At 36.2% G+C, this 18,546-nt stretch overlaps 1 pseudogene; it reads left to right on the top strand.

Moving 5' to 3' along the window:
• The window catches only part of LOC108392636 (transmembrane protease serine 11C-like), a 71,635-nt pseudogene that overhangs the window by 37,737 nt on the left and 15,352 nt on the right, over positions 1–18,546 (top strand).

Below are 18,546 nucleotides of genomic sequence, written 5' to 3' on the forward strand. Positions count from 1 at the left end.
ACACCATCAATAGAACAAAAAGGCATCCTACAGTATGGGAGAGTATATTCATAAACCACATGTCTGATAAGGGGTTGACATCCAATATATATAAAGAGCTCACACACCTCAACACCCAAAAAGCAAATAACCCTATTCAAAAATGGGCAGAGGATCTGAACAGACAATTCTCCAAAGAAGAAATTCAGATACCTAACAGGCACATGAAAAGATGCTCCACATTTCTAATCATCAGAGAAATGCAAATTAAAACCACAATGAGATATCACCTCACACCAGTAAGGATGGCCAACATCCAAAAGACAACAACAAATGCTGGCAAGGATGCGGAGAAAGGGAAACCCTCCTACACTGCTGGTAGAAATATAAATTAGTTCAACCATTGTGGAAAGCAGTATGGACGTTCCTCAAAAATCTCAAAATAGAAATACGATTTGACCCAGGAATTTCACTCCTAGGAATTTACCCTAAGTAAACAAGATCACAGATTCAAAAAGATATATGCACCCCTATGTTTATCACAGCACTATTTACAATAGCCAAGACATGGAAGCAATTTAAGTTTCCATCAGTAGATGAATGGATAAAAAAGATGTGGTATATATACACAGTGGAATATTATTCAGCCATAAGAAGAAAACAAATCCTACCATTTGCAACAACATGGATGAAGCTAGAGGGTATTATGCTCAGTGAAATATGCCAGGCAGAGAAAGACAAGTACCAAATGATTTCACTCATCTGTGGAGTATAAGAACAAAGCAAAATGTGAAGGAACAAAACAGCAGCAGACTCACAGAACCTAAGTACGGACTAGCAGTTACCAAAGGGGAAGGGGTTGGGGAGGGATAAGGTTATTAAGGGGGAAGGATTAGTGTACATAATATATAATATAGCTGGGGCACAGGAAAGAGAGTATAGCACAGAGAAGACAAGTAGTGACTTTATAGCATCTTAATACTCTGATGGACAGTTACTGTAAAGGGGTATGTGGTGGGGACCTGATAACAGGGGGGACTGTCATACTACAATGTTGCTTATGTAAAACTTGAGCATGAGATTGTATATCAATGATAGCTTAATAAAAAAAAAGTATCCTTGTATCCTTGGAATTAAACCTTATTTGATGAGTTTACAAGAAGTAATTAAGGTTCCAAATAACATTTCTTTGCAAAACAAGGCAGACTTGAACTCTAAACCTTTATGGTTTTTCAGTGGCTCGTGATTTCTCCTTCAGTTATTTTACATGTTTCTCTAAGATTCTAGAGTCCTAAATTCCAGAACTGAATTTGAATCTCTTTAACGTCAAACATATTTCTTGATAGACCTTTAATGGACTTTGTCTCTCTCAGTCTTATATACAATCTAATCTTATTCTTGGTCACCTCACAATACTATGAAAGACAGCTTGTAAATGGTGAGGACAAATGTGTCTTCATTTCCAGGATAGTAGGGGACTCTCTGGTCTTAATGAAAGTACAGCCAACGAGTGGCATAGCTAAGCTAGGCTATCAGTTCTCTGCTACAACAAATTTGAACAGGGGCAGAAGAGTATCCCTACCCCTCCTACAGAAAGGACTAAAAGGACTAAATGTTTGTGAAATAATAAAAATCTAGACCACCAATTCATCTGCATTGGACGTCAAAAGGATCAAATTCATGTAGTCGAAATGTGACTCTCTTCAGATTATTAGATGCTTTCTCTTGGAACCTTCGCCTCACCCAGCTTGTCCTATGTGTAGTGACCTCAAAAGAACACCTCTTTTGTAGAACATCTCTTTTGTAGTGACCTCAAAAGAGAATTAAAGCAGCTCTCCAATTTATGGAGAATTTGCTGCCTACGATGTATTTTTGAAAACTTATCTGCTAAAAACATGAACTCATAGATAAACAAACATCATTATATTCCTAGTATTCCTACAAACATTAGTAACACTATGTAGGATCCTAAGAAAAGAGACTTTCCAGAAGTTTCTTCCAGATTTAAGATTTTTTTCAGTATTTTTGTTTCTTACAGTGCCACCCTACAATTTTATGAAGAGCAGTGACTGTTAAGCTTAATACTCTTAAGAACAGACATTGCTTTGGAATTGTCTTAGCCTCTACCTTTTGCTTAAACCCCCTCTCCCTCCTCCTTCACCTCTCATCAGAAGCTGGCCAGGTTGTGAAATGGACTGAGGGTTCACAAGTGTAGGATCAATCCCAGCAGCCAACTGGCCAGCCCTCTAAAACCTAGTGAAATGAGTTAACACAAAGCTCACATTCAAGACAGCTCTAACTCAAAGGGATTGTGAATCATCATTGGCCACCACATAAGTGCATGTCTGGCCTAGGGTCCTACAAAAAGCTTATTTAGGAAGTCAATGTTGCTGTTACATCTTCTTGAAGAGTGTGTCTTTCTTATGCCGCCTGGTCACTTCAGTTGCTTAGAGCCTGATCCTTCATATGCCAAGGTTGTGGATTTCATTTTCATACAAGCTGCTTACATGGTGGAAAAAGTCACTGCTTCCTACAGCTGTGTTTAAGACATAACTGACCAGTGCTATTAGTTACAATGAATGGCTAAATTCAGCACCAGTGCTTCTATACTATGCTTACAAAGAGGAGAAATAGAAGATTGGTTAAGGGTGTGGGTTCTATTATGAGATCTGAATTCCAGTGTCTACATATTAGCTGTGTGACTTTGGAAAAATTACTTAATATTTCTGTGCCTCAGTCTAACCATCTCATCATTGGGACAAAGATAATAATAAATACTTCATATGCTTTCTGTATTTCAAAGACCTAATGCACTTAAAAAAACAAACCTGGGTACAGAGTAACTATCATTAATTCTTGAGTTTTTATCAGGAAAAAAAACCCTCAAAATAAATATCCTATGGATTGCAAGTCAACTTTATATACATATAAATGCTATTACTTTTTATTAATAGTCCTGCCCTTACTCTCTCCCAGAACTAAGGCTACACTATGGGTGAGGGGGAAGGCACTGGAGTCATTCTTAAGGAAGAATGACCCCCCGAAGCACTAATGCAGTAGAGAAATCTGCACATGCCCACACCTCACCTGAGAACCTACCAAAAATAAATCACTTTATCTCACAGACCCTTACCTTCCTCATCTTTAAAAGGATATTATGGTTCATACATTTCATCACAGAATACTCTCTGAAAAAAAAAACGAGCACACACCTGAAGTCCTCAGCACATGCCTGGCATAGACAAGCACTCAGTAAACAGTAACTAAGGTAAATTTTCTTATCTTTGTTTACTTTGCAAAAGAATATTTTCTCAGCCATCACATTTATTTTTCTGATAATTGTATACTTAGATATTCACTGCATAGCCAACTGAATCTTAAGCAATAGCCTATTTAAAGAAATTTTATGAGCCTCAGATAAAGTAAACCAGTCACAGTTGAACCAAAGGATAAAAATTATTGCTTTGGTAGAAATAGTTAATCAACTAAACTGTCCATTAACATTTCAGCACTTAATAATTATACCTATTCCAGGAAATTTTATATAATTCTTAGTGATAATACTAAGTCATTACCAGGAAATTAAAAGATCATCCATTATTAGCTTAATTTATTTATTCTTTTATTGAGTAAATTTGGACTGAGTACTGACTATGGCCCAGGAAATTTGGATAAAATTCTACATTACCAGTTATTTTTTGTTTATGCTAATATTAATTTCATTTTATCTTCCTATGCACATGCCCAATGATACTAGAATGAGTATTTGAAAAGTGTACTTTGGTGACTTTTTTTAAATTTTGCTATGGATCATCACAACTACTAAGCAAAATCTCACAGGATTTACACTTAGGATTTGTATTCTGTGCGACTGCAATGCATATTAAGTTTTTTATTCCACATCAGTGGCAAAATTAGGGATAGTGAAAATGGGTTACTGGTTTCTACCAAATCAAATGCATGAAAATGCATTATTCATGTACAGTGAACATTTGGAAGACTTTCGAGTTGGAAAAGGTCTTAGCAATCTCTTTCTGTTTGCCTCATTTACAGGTAAAGAAGATTCAGTGAAATGATTCATTCTAAGTCACTAATAAAAAAATGGACAGACCCAAGACTTGAACCTATTTCTTTGATTCTAGGTGCACTGTGCATTCTCTATACTACTTTATGAGTCAGTTTAGAACTGAGAATTGCACTAAAAATATGGTTAAACTGAAAATTTCAAGTTCCTAGTGGAAAAAAAAAATCTGCCTTCTTTTTTCCAAATTTGTAGTCAATCATTCCAAATCCAAACCTTTTAAATTCCTTCCTCAGTTCTAACATCAATGAAGAAAGAATATAAATCCATATCTAACTTAAAGAATTTCTGAGAGAAGTTAGAAATATTATGAAATATTAATTTTAATACAAAATTATGAATTACTTGTACAAACACCTTGCTAGGCACTACTGGGGATTCAAAGAGAAAAAGAATATTGTCTCTCTCAGCAAAAAGCCTACATACACGTACGCTCACACTGAGTTAGTGTTAGTGAAAGGCACAATTAGTATCATTTCACAAATATATTTTAGGCTTCTCTGGTAGAAGCAGTGGGATTTAGATTGCACCTTATGCTCTCATCAGTTGGTAAAATTGGAATTGAACATTGCTAAATGAGAACAGCGGAAACTGGTTTTGTCAACACCATGCTCAAAACCCAATTTTCTCAGCCCACCCTCCTCTACACCCTTGTCTCCCCTTTGTCCAACAATCCCAGTGGATATCATATTTCTTGGACACAACTGTCTAAGAGCCTTGTTCCTTTCCTTGAGAGCACTTTTTCAGGTTTTAATATGTACTCACTAAGGTGACTGTTTGATTACAGACTCTCTCTCCCACGAGATCATCATTTCTGTGAGAACAGAGGCCATATCCCATTTTTGCTCCACATTATATCTCCAGAGCCTAGCACAAGGTGTAGGATATAGCAGTAAATGGTTGTTGAGCAAATTAATGAATTCCATAATGTCAAAGCTGAAACTGAAACCACAACAAGAGAGAATATATATATATAGTCTTTCTCAACTGAGATTCTACAAAAGAAGAAAGCCCTCAAGAAAATGGTATGAGTGACATTTTCAGTTCTTCCAGGGATAATACACATGGTTAATATTATTCCAGATACGTAAAAGAGAAGTTCAGTCATATCATAAAAATGAAAGCTCCCTAGGACTTTAGAGCTTAATTCTCTTCCAGAACCCCAGTTGAGGAGAGCTGGTGGCACATGTACGCTTCTGGTAGACATTGCTACCCCCAGATTTAGGATGTAAAGGGTGCTTCAATTACTGAGACCCATGAACGTAATGTGTAATTTAGTATCCCTCACTTTTCAATTCCATGAAAAATGACAGTACTACTACCTTTCAAGGTCCTAACAATCACTATTTATGGAGTGTATTTTTCAGAGAGAGATGAGAGTTTTTCCGTCAATTCTAAACTCACCGGATACAAAGATTTTCAAATTGACTAGTTAGCATAAGACCTAGAAAAACCATTGATGATATAGGTTTTCCCTCCCCATGAAAGATTAGAAAAATCTCTCATAAGGCAAATTCCTTAACCTAATACCATCGACCTCAATAGGGAAAGTTTGTATGCAATCCCAAACCCCCAAATTTATATTTGCTTTTGGTTAAGCAACATCTCGCTTCTTTAAAATAGAGATAACCTCAGTAGTTAAGATTAATTAACACAATTCATTTCCTTTTTTATTTTATAATATGATTGCTTAAAAGGTCTCATTATTTTGTTACTTAAAGCATACGTGATACTAATGTTTATGTAACTTAAACTTTAATGCAAAAAAGAAAGAAAAGAACAAGTAGAGCAATGAAAGTGATATCTCACCAAACAAGCTGACTTCACAGCATAATACACTCGACTCTCCCTGCTGTAAACTACCAAGCCAAGAGCTAAGAAAATGCAACACTAGACTAGGTGAACCAACTACACAACTGCAAGGATGACCACAGGGTAGCTCTCTCCTGGAGGCTCTGGAAGGAAAACTCCAAGTCATTCCTTGTTAAAGCAAAGAAATGCCTCATATGCTAAAGCAAAGGTTTTAACTGAAACACCTTATAAAGTTGAATGCTTAAAACTTTAATGGTATTTAAGGGTACGACTGCAATTTTTTTTAATAGTAATAATCATTTCTTACACAAAAATGTATTGTATATACAGGTACACTTAACCATCTACTGAAGAGGTATGGAAACTATTTTAAATACTTATGCCAAATCATAATTGGGTACAGTAAAAGCTCGAATTATGTAGAAGTAATAGAAAGAATAATAACACAGAACTTCTTATGTGAGGATGACAGTCCTGACCTGTTATTAAGAATTTTACAAGAGGAAGAATGAAGCTCTGGCTTAACCCTCATTCGTGAGCAGCTGGCCAACACCGAGGTATGGATGATGTTACTAGAATACACCTTTCATGTGGCTTCATCCTAACACAGTGCGTGGAATGATGCTTTTAATCAACTGAACCAACCAATCATTCTTTGATAACTCCTACAGGACATTTTTTAGAAAGCATATTATTGTCCAGAGGGTCTTTTCTTAACTAAGAACCAATCTTCAGCTATATAGGCCTATTTTATCAGCAAAGTAGTTCTTAAAATATTTGAAGTAGTATAAGATATTAACCATTGACAATTCCCTTGAAATGAGTCTTTCTAAATAGGCAAATTTTCTGAATAGTTGACATTTTATCTTTTTAATAATAGAAAAGTTCTCTTTAAATTTATTTATTTATTTGTTTTTTTTTTTTAGAGGGCACCTCTCATATTTATTGATCAAATGGTTGTTAACAACAATAAAATTCTGTATAGGGGACTCAATGCACAGTCATTAATAACCCCAAGCCTATATCTCAAAAGTCTCCAATCTTCTGAAGCATAACAAACAAGTACTTACATGATGAACAAGGTCTTACATAGTGAATAAGTTCTTACATGGTGAACAGTGCAAGGGCAGTCCTATCACAGAAACTTTTGGTTTTGATCACACATCATGAAATATAAACAATCAAGTCAGATATGATTATTCATTTGATTCCTATGCATGATTTATATGTGAATCCCACATTTCTCCCTTATTATTATTATTATTTTTAATAAAATGCTGAAGTGGTAGGTAGATGCAAGATAAAGATAGAAAGCATCAGTTAGTGCTGTAAGAAGGCAAGTGTAGATGATCAGGTCTGTGCCTATGGACTAAGTATTAATCCAAGCTAGACAAGGGCAACAAAACATCCACGGATGCAGAAGATTTCTCTCAAAACAGCGGGGGTAAGGTTATAAGCCTCCCCTCTGTTGGTCCCCAATTTCTCTCCTGATGGCCCCCCTGCGACTGCGCCTGTCTTAGGTCGTTCCTCCCTTGAGGAATCTTACCCGTCTCTGGCTAACCAGTCACCTTCCTGGGCCATACAGGGAAATGTAAAGTTGGTAAGTGAGAGAGAAGCAATATTCTTTGAAAAGGTTAGCTTTTTACTTCTTTGCAGATTATGCCCTGTGGCTTCTATGCCCAGCATTTGTCTTGAGGTATCTTTACCACTTGGATGAATTACAATACTCCGGAATTTTCGATATGAGGCACTAATTCTACTAAACGGTTGTAATTAGGAAGGAAGAAGAAAAGCTATAGAAGTAGCAGACGGAAGAAAACATGGGAAGACTGATTATTTCTTTGACATATCTTCTTGTAGAGTAACATAAGCATGTATAGGTTTTAGAATACTAATTAAATTGCACACATACGTTAACATAGTAGGAATACAGCTACATAACAAAAGCAGACCTACAATTACCAGCCATATCCAGTGAAACCAAGAAAACCAGTTAGGTACCCTAGGCATTTGTGAAAACTTATCAATGATATGATGGATATGGTCTAACTGAATTTGAATAGTTTGAGAAAAATAAGACAAATTAAAACAACACATTCCTGGGAACTGTTCACATCCCATGTGTTCTTTTAACCGTAGATAGTCTATAGTCACACGATTTTGGAGCACTGCAACTTGCACTTCTCCTAATTCTTGGTTGAGTTCCAACAGTATAGATCCAGTCAAATTTGTTGTTTTACCATATGCACAGGCCAGCTTAGATATCTCCTTCTTCATTCCAATGGCAAGTCCAGGAACCAGTGGGATGACTGCAGCTACAACTGCAGCATTGCCTGGATCTTTTTTATGTTCATCTTCTGGAATGACTCTTCCAGAGGATGTTGATGTTGGAAGTTCTTCTTGATATCGTATCTTAATTCGTTTTCTGTGTAGCCAAATTAGGCCTTGATCCTCTGTATAAACACAAACAAACCCTTTGCCCACACTTTGATATGACCTTTATACCATTGTGAAGAACCGATTGGCGATCACCACACAGGAACTGCTTTTTTTTTTTAAGAGAAAAGAATATTATCGGAAAAATGTACTTCCATAGATGATTATCGGACAACCTTTGAAAGATCAAAATTAAGGATATGTAAAGCATGCATTAATCGTTGATTTGCAGTTAGTTTTATCCTATCAGGGAGTAATCCGCTTTTTCTTTCTCTTTTCTTTTTTTCTTTTTTGTTATCATTAATCTACAATTACATGAAGAACACTATGTGTACTAGGCTCTCCCCTATACCAAGTCACCCCCACAAACCCCATTACAGTCACTGTCCATCAGCATAGCAAAATGTTATAGAATCACTACTTGTCTTCTCTGTGTTGCCCAGCCCTCCCCTTTCTCCCACCCCCCAGATTATGCATGCTAATCATAATACCCCCTTTCTTCTTAGCCCCCTTATCCCTCCCTACCCACCCATCTTCCCCAGTCCCTTTCCCTTTGGTACCTGTTAGTCCATTCTTGGGTTCTGTGATTCTGCTGCTGTTTTGTTCCTTCAGTTTTCCCTTTGTTCTTATACTTCACAGATGAGTGAAATCATTTGGTATTTCTCTTTTTCCACTTGGCTTATTTCACTGAGTATAATACCCTCTAGCTTCAACCACGTTGTTGCAAATGGTAGGATTTGTTTTCTTCTTATGGCTGAATAATGTTCCATTGTGTATATGTACCACATCTTCTTTATCCATTCATCTACTGATGGACACTTAGGTTGCTTCCAATTCTTGGCTATTGTAAATAGTGCTGTGATAAACATAGGGGTGCATCTGTCTTTTTCAAACTGGACTGCTGCATTCTTAGGGTAAATTCCTAGGAGTGGAATTCCTGGGTCAAGTGGTAAGTCTATTTTGAGCATTTTGAGGAACGTCCATACTGCTTTCCACAATGGTTGAACTAATTTACATTCCCACCAGCAGTGTAGGAGTGTTCCTCTTTCTCCACAACCTCGCCAGCATTTGTTGTTGTTTGTCTTTTGGATGGTAACCATCCTTACTGGTGTGAGGTGATACCTCATTGTGGTTTTATTTGCATTTCTCTGATAATTAGCGATGTGGAGCATTTTTTCATGTGCCTGTTGGCCATCTGAATTTCTTCTTTAGAGAACTGTCTGTTCAGCTCATCTGCCCATTGTTTAATTGGATTATTTGTTTTTTGTTTGTTGAGGCATGTGAGCTCTTTATATATTTTGGACGTCAAACCTTTATAGGATCTGTCATTTACAAATATATTCTCCCATACTGTAGGGTTCCTTTTTGTTCTATTGATGGTGTCTTTTGCTGTACAGAAGCTTTTCAGCTTAATATAGTTCCACTTGTTCATTTTTGCTTTTGTTTTCCTTGCCTGGGGAGATATGTTCAAGAAGAGTCACTCATGTTTATGTCTAAGAGATTTTTGCCTATATTTTTTTCCAAGAGTTTATGGTTTCATGACTTACATTCAGGTCTTTGATCCATTTCGAATTTACTTTTGTGTATGGGGTTAGACAGTGATCCAGTTTCATTCTTTTACATGTAGCTGTCCAGTTTTGCCAGCACCATCTGTTGAAGAGACTGTCATTTCACCATTGTATGTCCATGGCTCCTTTATCAAATATTAATTGACTATATATGTTTGGGTTAATGTCTGGAGTCTCTCATCTGTTCCACTGGTCTGTTGCTCTGATCTTGTGCCAGTACCAAATTGTCTTGATTATTATGGCTTTGTAGTAGAGCTTGAGGTTGGGGAGTGAAATCCCCCCCCCACTTTATTCTTCTTTCTCAGTATAGCTTTGACTATTCGAGGTCTTTGGTGTTTCCATATGAATTTTTGAACTATTTGTTCCAGTTCGTTGAAGAATGTTGCTGGTAATTTGATAGGGATTGCATCAAATCTGTATATTGCTTTGGGCAGGATGGCCATTTTGACGATATTAATTCTTCCTAGCCACAAGCATGGGATGAGTTTCCATTTGTTAGTGTCTTCTTTAATTTCTCTTAAGTAGTGTCTTGTAGTTTTCACGGTATAGGTCTTTCACTTCTTTGGCTAGGTTTATTCCTAGGTATTTTATTCTTTTTGATACAATTGTGAGTGGAGTTGTTTTCCTGATTTCTCTTTCTATTGGTTCATTGTTAGTGTATAGGAAAGCCACAGATTTCTGTGTGTTAATTTTGTATCCTGCAACTTTGCTGGATTCCAAAATCAGTTCTAGTAGTTTTGGAGTGGAGTCCTTAGGGTTTTTTATGTACAATATCATGTCATCTGCAGATAGTGACATTTTAACTTCTTCTTTACCAATCTTGATTCTTTGTATTTCTTTGTTTTGTCTGATTGCTGTGGATAGGACCTCCAGTACTATGTTAAATAACAGAGGGGAGAGTGGGCATCCCTGTGTTATTCCCGATCTCATAGGGAAAGCTTTCAGCTTCTCACTGTTCAGTATGATGTTAGCTGTGGATTTATCATATATGGCCTTTATTTTGTTGAGGTACTTGCCCTCTATACCCATTTTGTTGAGAGTTTTTATCATGAATGGATGTTGAATTTGGTCGAATGCTTTTTCAGCATCTATGGAGATGATCATGTGGTTTTTGTCCTTCTTTTTGTTGATGTGGTGGATGACGTTGATGGATTTTCAAATGTTGTACCATCCTTGCATCTCTGGGATGAATCCCACTTGTTCATGGTGTATGATCCTCTTGATGTATTTTTGAATTCGGTTTGCTAATATTTTATTGAGTATTTTTGCATCTACATTCATCAGAGATATTGGTCTGTAATTTTCTTTTTCGGTGGGGACTTTTCCTGATTCTGGTATTAGGTTGATGTTGGCTTCATAGAATGAGTTTAGGAGTATTCCCTCCTCTTCTATTTTTTGGAAAACTTTAAGGTGAATGATTATTATGTCTTCTCTGTATGTCTGATAAAATTCTGAGGTAAATCCATCCAGCCCCGGATTTTTGTTCTTGGGTAGTTTTTTTATTACCATTTCAATTTCTTTGCTTATAAATGGTTTGTTTAACTTTTGTGTTTCTTCCTTGGTCAGTCTTAGAAGGTTGTATTTTTCTAGGAAGTTGTCCATTTCTTCTAGGTTTTCCAGCTTGTTAGCATATAGGTTTTTCGTTGTAGTCTTTAATAATTCTTTGTATTTCTGTGGAGTCTGTCTTGATTTTTCCATTCTCATTTCTGATTCTGTTGTTGTGTGTTGATTCTCTTTTTCTCTTAATAAGTTTGACTAGAGGCTTATCTATTTTATTTTCTCAAAGAACCAGCTCTTGGTTTCATTGATTTTTGCTAGTGTTTTCTTCTTCTCAATTTTGTTTATTTCTTCTCTGATCTTTATTATGTCCCTCCTTCTGCAGTCTTTAGGCCTCATTTGTTCTTCTTATCCCAGTTTCGATAATTGTGATATTAGACTATTCATTTGGGATTGTTCTTCCTTCTTCAAATGTGCCTGGATTACTATATACTTTCCACTTAAGACTGCTTTCACTGCATCCCACAGAAGTTGGGGCTTTGTGTTGTTGTCATTTGTTTCCATATATTCCTTGATCTCTATTTTAATTTGTTCATTGATCCATTGATTATTCAAGAGCATGTTGTTAAGCTTCCATGTGTTTGTGAGCCTTTTTGTTTTCATTGTAGAATTTATTTCAAGTTTTATACCTTTGTGGTCTGAAAAGTTGGTTGGTAGGATTTCAATCTTTTGGAATTTACTGAGGCTCTTTTTGTGAGCTAGTATGTGCTCTATTCTGGAGAATGTTCCATGTGCACTTGAGAAGAATGTGTATCCTGTTACTTTTGGATGTAGAGTTCTATAGATGTCTATTAGGTCCATCTGTTCTAGTGTGTTGTTCAGTGCCTCTGTGTCCTTACTTATTTTCTGCCTGGTGGATCTATCCTTTGGGGTGAGTGGTGTGTTGAAGTCTCCTAAAATGAATGCATTGCATTCTATTTCCTCTTTTAGTTCTGTTAGTATTTGTTTCACATATGCTGGTGCTCCTGTGTTGGGTGCATATATATTTAGAATGGTTATATCCTCTTGTTGGACTGAGCCCTTTATTATTATGTAATGTTCTTCTTTATCTCTTGTTACTTTCTTTGTTTTGAAGTCTATTTTGTCTGATACTAGTACTGCAACCCCTGCTTTCTTCTCGGTGTTGTTTGCCTGAAATATGTTTTTCCATCCCTTGACTTTTAGTCTGTGCATGTCTTTGGGTTTGAGGTGAGTTTCTTGTAAGCAACATATAAATGGGTCTTGCTTTTTTATCCATTCTGTTAGTTACTCTGTGTCTTTTGATTGGTGCATTCAGTCCATTTACATTTAGGGTGACTATTGAAAGATATGTACTTATTGCCATTGCAGGCTTTAGATTCGTGGTTACCAAAGGTTCAAGTTTAGCTTCTTTAGTATCTTACTGAATAACTTAGCTTGCTTATTGAGCTGTTATATATACTGTGTGGAGATTCTTTTCTTCTCTCCCTTCTTATTCCTCCTCCTCCATTCTTTATATGTTGTGTGTTTTATTCTGTGCTCTTTTGTGTTTCCTTTAACTGCTTTTAGTGGGTAGTTGATTTTATTTTTTGCCTTTAGTTAGTATTTGGTTGGTCTGCTTTCTTTGCTGTGATTTTATTTTCTCTGGTGACATCTGTTTAGTCTTAGGAGTGCTGCCGTCTAGAACAGTCCCTCTAAAATACCCTTTAGAGGTGGTTTGTGGGGAGCCAATTCCCTCAACTTTTGCTTGTCTGGGAATTGTTTAATCCCTCCTTCATATTTAAATGATAATCGTGCTGGATACCGTATCCTTGGTTCAAGGCCCTTCTATTTCATTGCATTAAATATATCATGCCTGTAAGGTTTCTGTTGGGAAGTCTGATGGTAGCCTGATGGGTTTTCCTTTATAGGTGACCTTTTTCTCTCTAGCTGCCTTTAAACCTCTTTCCTTGTCCTTGATCTTTGCCATTCTAATTATTATGTGTCTTGGTGTTGTCCTCCTTGGGTCCTTTCTGTTGGGAGTTCTTTGTATTTCTGTGGTCTGTTCGATTATTTCCTCCACCAGTTTGGGGAAGTTTTCAGCAATTATTTCTTCAAAGACACTTTCTATCCCTTTTTCTCTCTCTTCTTCTTCTGGTACCCCTATAATATGGATATTGTTCTTTTTGGATTGGTCACAAAGTTCTCTTAATATTGTTCATTCCTAGAGATCCTTTTGTCTCTCTCTGTGTCAGCTTCTATGCATTCCTGTTCTCTGGTTTCTATTCCATCAATGACCTCTTGCATCTTATCCATTCTGCTTATAAATCCTTCCAGAGTTTGTTTCACTTCTGTAATCTCCTTCCTGGCATCTGTGATATCTCTCCGGACTTCACCCCATTGCTCTTGCATATTTCTCTGCATCTCCATCAGCATGTTTATGATTTTTATTTTGAATTCTTTTTCAGGAAGACTAGTTAGGTCTGTCTCCTTCTCTGGTGTTAACTCTGTGATCTTGGTCTGCCTGTAATTTTGCCTTTTCATGGTGATAGAGATAGTTTGCAGAGCTGGCATGAGTGACGGCTGAAGAACTTCCCTTCTTGTTGTTTTGTGGCCTTCCTCTCCTGGGAGAACAGCGACCTCTAGTGGCTTGTGCTGGGCAGCTGCAAGGGCTTCTGATTCCTGCCCAGCTGCTAGGGAGTTTATCTCGGCTGTAGCTGTGGGCTTGGCCTGCCTCAGGCTGCTACTCCGATATGGTGGAGCCGTGTTGGAGGGGGAACGGCCGGGAGGCTATTTATCTCCATGAGGGGCCTCTGTGCTCCCTGCTGCCCAAGGGTTAGAGTTCCCAGAGATCCCCAGATTCCCTGCTGCTGGACTAAGTGTCCATCTGGCGGTGTGGTCGCTGTCCCTTTAAGACTTCCATAAAGCACTCGCTTTTCTTTGTCCCTGGTGCAATGTCTGCAGGGACCTGCTCACAGGTCTTACTGTCCTTTTTCCCTAATTTCCAGCACCTCACGCATGCACTGTGTCTGCGCTCTGGTGCGGATGGCTGGGCTTGGGTATTTAGCCATCCTGGGCTCCCTCTCCCTCCCTGCTCTGACTCCTCTCCTCCCGCCGGGAGCTGGAGTATGGGGCGCTCAGGTCCCACCGGGCTGGAGCTTGTATCTTACCCGCTTCACGAGGCGCTGGGTTCTTGCAAGTGTGGAAGTGGTCTGGCTGTTGTCCTGTGTCTTCCAGTCTCTCTTTTAGGAAGAGTTTTCTTTGTTGTATTTTCAAAGATATATGTGGTTTTGGGAGGAGATTTCTGCTGCTCTACTCATGCTGCCATCTTGGCTTTGCCCCCTAAATTATTATTTTTATAAAAATCTTTCTCAAACTTACCACCTACTTTTCTGATATCATAATGGACATCCATTAATACATAGCTGGTATTGTGGTGCCCTCAAGGCCTTTAGAGAAATTTAGAGTTATTGATGCCTTCACCAAATGACCCCAATATGTGGAGTTTTGAGCTCTTGTGTTTATTCTTTATATCTTATTTCTTTCCCATACTTCAGTATCAAGCAGTGTTCCTCCTGTCATTTCTGTTTTCTCTATGTTCTTTCTTCTACTTTTTCAAATCAATCACAATTATATAGTAATTAATATTTAATGAATATTTATACTACATTTAATCTAATTATAAAACATTATATCTACTAATATATAAAATTATATATAAATTTGTAAATTTAAAATTATAAATCATAAAATTATTAATTATATTTATATTAAGTGAGAAGAAAAAATAACCATTGAATGATGGTGTCAGGCCTTTTTATTTAATTATATAAGCTTCAGTGAGTTCATTTTTTTTTTACATATTTTGTGGCTCCTCAGATACCCTTGTTTCTTGATTCTTGACTTTATTCCAGAAAAAATGATACCAAATGTCTTACAAGATGTGGAACACTATTCCTGTTGTTATTTCAAAATCTTATAATTAAACCAGGAATTTACTTAAAATAATATTTCTTTAGGAACTTTTCAAATGTAACCTTGAGCTTAGAGTTTGAAATACACATTATTAAATAATACAACTAGGTATCAGGCACAGTCCAAACAGTTTAAGTACTAATAGTCATTGTACTAAAAGACCATCACTAGGGCACACAAGACATACTTTCCCAAAAATGTCCATGAACTAAGAATAGTCTTCCAAATTCATTGTTCTTACTCTCTAATCTCTACAAGAGGAAATATCATTACAATTTTAAAATAGTTGTTTTTGATAGGCATGAAGTTTTTAAATGATTAATAATAAAACACTCCATTTAGTGGGTCAATTCAGTTAATATCTAGCCTAACTCTTGCCACCTCCCCATAAAATGGTTGGGCCTAGTACCCATGGCACCGAACTCCTGGAATCCAGACACTGCTGTCCTGATTGATGTCTGGCATCATCCATCAGAGGTTGGACTCCATCTGCGTGATGGTTAATTTTATGTGTCAACTTGACTGGGCCACAGGGTGCCCAGATATCTGGTTAAACACTTTTTCTGGGTATGTCTGTATGTTTCCATAAGACATTAGCATTTGAGTTAGCAGACAGTAAAGCTGATTGCCCTCCCCAGGCATAATCCAATCCACTGAACAAAAAGACAGAGGAAGGGTGAATTATCTCTCTGTCTGACTGATTGAGCAAGAGCTGTGGTTTCCTCCTGCCTTCAGACTCGGATTTACACCATTGGCAGTCTGGATCTCAGAACTTTGGATTTGGAGTGAAATTACAACACTGGCTTTTCTGGGTCTCCAGCTTACAGATGGCTGATCATTGGGCTTCTCTGCCTCTGTAATCTCCTATAAGCCAATTCCTCATAATAAAAAAATATAGATAGATGATAGAGATAGATAGATGATAGATAAATAGATAGATAGATAGATAGATAGATAGATAGATAGATAGATAGATAGATATAGATATAGATATAGATATAGATATAGATATAGATATAGATATAGATATAGATATAGATAGATGATAGATGGATGGATAGATAGATAGATAGATGATAGATGATTGGTGGATAGATAGATGATGGATAGATAGATAGATAGATGATAGATAGATAGATAGATAGATAGATAGATAGATAGATAGATAGATGATAGATAGGTAGGTAGGTAGATATAGATAGATAGATAGATAGATAGATAGATAGATAGATAGATAGATAGATAGATAGATAGATATAGATAGATAGATAGATAGATAGATAGATAGATAGATAGATAGATAGATAGATTCATTCTGTTTTTATAGAGAACTCTGACTAATCCAACTTGCCAGAGTTCAATGCAAATCAGTATCAAGCCCAGATAAACTCAAATTTTCTAAGGGCTTTAGGAAGCCCCACTTGCCTCACATACTCCTAGGAGTACAACCACAAGTACCACTAGAGCAACTCTCCTGTCTTCTGGGCATTATCTCAGACAAATGATGACTTGTGTTCACACAAAAACGTATAAGTAAATGTTTATAGCAGCTTTATTCCTCATAGCCAAAAACTGAAAATAACCCAGGCATCCTTCTAACAGTAATGGTTAAACAAACTCAGGTACATCATACCATGAAATACCACTTAGCAATAAAAAGAATTTGGATGAAACTCTAGAGAATTACACTCATGAAAGAAGCTGATCCAAAAAGTTATTATATGACTTTTTATATGACATATTTGAAATAATAAAAGTATAGAAAAAAAAACAGATTAGTAGTTATCAGGGAGTAAGGAGGGAATAGACTTACGAGGAAGCAGATGTGGCTATAAAGGGCAACATGACAAATCCTTGTGGTGATGGAAATATTCTGTTTTTTAATGCTATTAATGTCAATATCCTGGTTATGATATTGTTACTGTAGTTCTGAAGATGTTACCTTTACAACATTTTTCAAGATATTACCTTTGGGGGAAACTGAGTAAAGGATACATAAATATTTATTATTATTTCTGTAGTGTCCATGTATTGACTCCTCTTTCATTCCTGATTTTATTACTTGTGTTGTCTCTTTTTCTGGTGAGTCTAGCTGAAGGTTTGTCATTTTATCTTTTCAAAGAACCAGATCTTAATTTCACTGATCTTTTGTCTTTTTTAATCCCTGTTTCATTTATTTATTTCTGCTCTGATCCTTGTTATTTCCTTCCTTCTGGTAACTTTGGGCTTCATTTGTTCTTTTTCTAAGTTCCTGAAGGTGTTCAGTTAGGTTATTTGAGATTTTTCTTGTTTCTTGATGTTGAAATATTTTGACATTCATAAACACTTTATATAAGATTGTAAAGGTACTAAAGCTACCAGGCAAAACCACTTTGATTCTTTTTTTCTGTTACTGACAAATTACATATGACTGTTTCTTTCCTGCCTCTCTTAATGCAATACATGTTAAATAGCTGAAAATACCATACACTAAATGCCAGTTTAAATGTTTTCTCCCTTTACAGTAATTTCTGCTTCTGATTAAATGTGTATCTAAGAGATTTTATTAAAGCTTCTAATGTGTAAAAAAACATAATAAATGACAAGGAAATGCATATTAATAATATGCCTTTATTATTTTTGCTATATTTATTTTATATAAGTAATATTTTATGTATAAATTTAAATATAAATATAATGTAAAATAAAAACGAATAACTATAAATGTAAAATAAATATTTTATATAAATATATTTCTAATATATTTATTATTATAAATAACAATATTAATAGCTCTTTTCTGAAAAGAAAAAAAATACCTTTACCAAGTCTGTCAACTCAGGCCAGGAAGAAATTTAAGCTTAAAGATTTCAGAAATTTCTTCCAAACCCACTTTTCCATTTTTTGTACTCTTTACATTCTTTGTCTCTTATGAATTTTCAGAGTCCTATGTGTTCTGGGTAAGAAAAGAATAGCTATGATTTGTGTTTATCACCACGTTATTTATAAAAATCAAGATATGGAAGCAACGTAAGTGCCATCAAAAGATGAATGGGTAAGAAAGATGTGGTATATATACACAATGGAATATTATCCAGCCATAAAACAAAAGAAATTCTGCCTTTTGCAACAACATGGATGGACCTAGAGGGTATTATGCTCAATGAAATAAGCCAGGCAGAGTAAGACAAATACCAAATGATTTCACTTATTTGTGGAATA

The sequence above is a fragment of the Manis javanica genome, chromosome 5 (genome assembly GCF_040802235.1).
Source record: "Manis javanica isolate MJ-LG chromosome 5, MJ_LKY, whole genome shotgun sequence".
Classification (NCBI taxonomy): domain Eukaryota; kingdom Metazoa; phylum Chordata; class Mammalia; order Pholidota; family Manidae; genus Manis; species Manis javanica.